The sequence below is a fragment of the Rattus norvegicus genome, chromosome 13, assembly GCF_021556685.1.
Source record: "Rattus norvegicus strain SHRSP/BbbUtx chromosome 13, alternate assembly SHRSP_T2T, whole genome shotgun sequence".
In the NCBI taxonomy this organism is placed as follows: domain Eukaryota; kingdom Metazoa; phylum Chordata; class Mammalia; order Rodentia; family Muridae; genus Rattus; species Rattus norvegicus.
This window is the reverse complement of record NC_141546.1, coordinates 45,744,087-45,745,546: the sequence shown is the minus strand read 5'-3', so window position 1 is coordinate 45,745,546 and position 1,460 is coordinate 45,744,087.

The following is a 1,460-nucleotide window of genomic DNA, read 5'->3' as shown; positions in this document are numbered from 1 at the left end:
GCCCAGCCCAATGGATACTTTGTAGATGTATTGCTTGTGGGGACTAAGGAAATGCCCAAGGTCACTCAAGGTGTCAAGGTATAGCCTGGATGCAAGAGGCCCAAGTATGCCTGCCATTCTGGTGAGGGGAGGACACGTGGGTGAACACTGAGTCTAGGAGCCCTTCCCATTGGAATGGCTTCCCATGCTCCTGCACAGATAGCGTGTTTCCTTCCTGCAGTATTTCCTGCCTTGGAGTTATAATGTGGAGCACAGCCAGTGGTCATGATGTGCTGGGTAAATCAGTCTTCTAAACTTGCTTACCATGTGCACGGATGTCAGTGGGCAGATACGGGCTTGTTTACTTTTGCATTCTGACCACCTACCTACATTCTGGTACTCATGGAGACTGTGAGTCTTTGAAATGGGTGAGTGGTAACGGGAGGGAGTCTTTGAACAAATCAAAGCCTAAGAACAGGAATCTGTCCGTCCATGTCCAGCGCTATCTAGTGCAGTGGGCAGTGAGTCCTGATCTGCATTTTGGCCAGGAAATTCCTAGAAAGCAGGTGAGTCATCAGGGCTCCTACTATAACGGAGTGACAGTGGCCATTCAGATCAAACAGTGGTCTCTTTGTTGAGCCATTGTGCCTATCAGGGAGTTTTTGGCTGTCCTTCTTTTGGGGAGAGATGTGCTGCCCAGTTGACTGGGGCAACCAGGGTTATCTCTGGAAGTGTCTCTTCTCTTTTAAGTGACCTATGGATATTCTGGGCCACCAACCGGCCTAGTGTGAGCTTTATTATCTGAGTGAGTTCCCTCTGTGCCTGGCCTGGCTTACTATAGTACCATTCAACTTTCACACAGGCTAACTGATTTAATTCTAGAACCAACCATGTGGTACCCACTTGCTACTCTCATGTCTGAACAAGTAAATGGGAGTTGGTTAAACTGAAATAAATTATCCCAGCTCACAAAGATCTTTGTGAAAGGGATGGGAAGTAGATTTGGCATCGTCTGTGCGAAGTCATACCCACCTTTTTTAATGCAACCAGCCAGGTTTTTGATCAAGCCCTAAGATGATCCGGATGCAGGTAGCTTGGGGCCTCCAGAATGACTTGGGAGCCCCTTGGCTCTTTAACTTTTCCAGTTTCAGAAAAACTCTGGTTAGGGAGGCTTTACCTAATTGGACAATTGAACTCAGAGGCTCTTTTGATGTTGAGTCTGAGATAGAAGGAAGCTGGACCAAAAGTGGGGGGTCAGAGGTGGTACCAGAGGACAAGCTGCCCTGAGGGCTGAAAGGGCGTCTTTGGAACATATTAGATAGAATAAGCTATGGGAGCAGCGGGAGAGATGGCTCAGTGGTTAAGAGCACCAACTACTCTTCCAGGAGTCCTGAGATCAATTCCTACCAACCACATGGCGGCTCACAACCATCTGTAATGGGATCTGATGCCCTCTTCTGGTGTGTCTGAAGACAGCTACA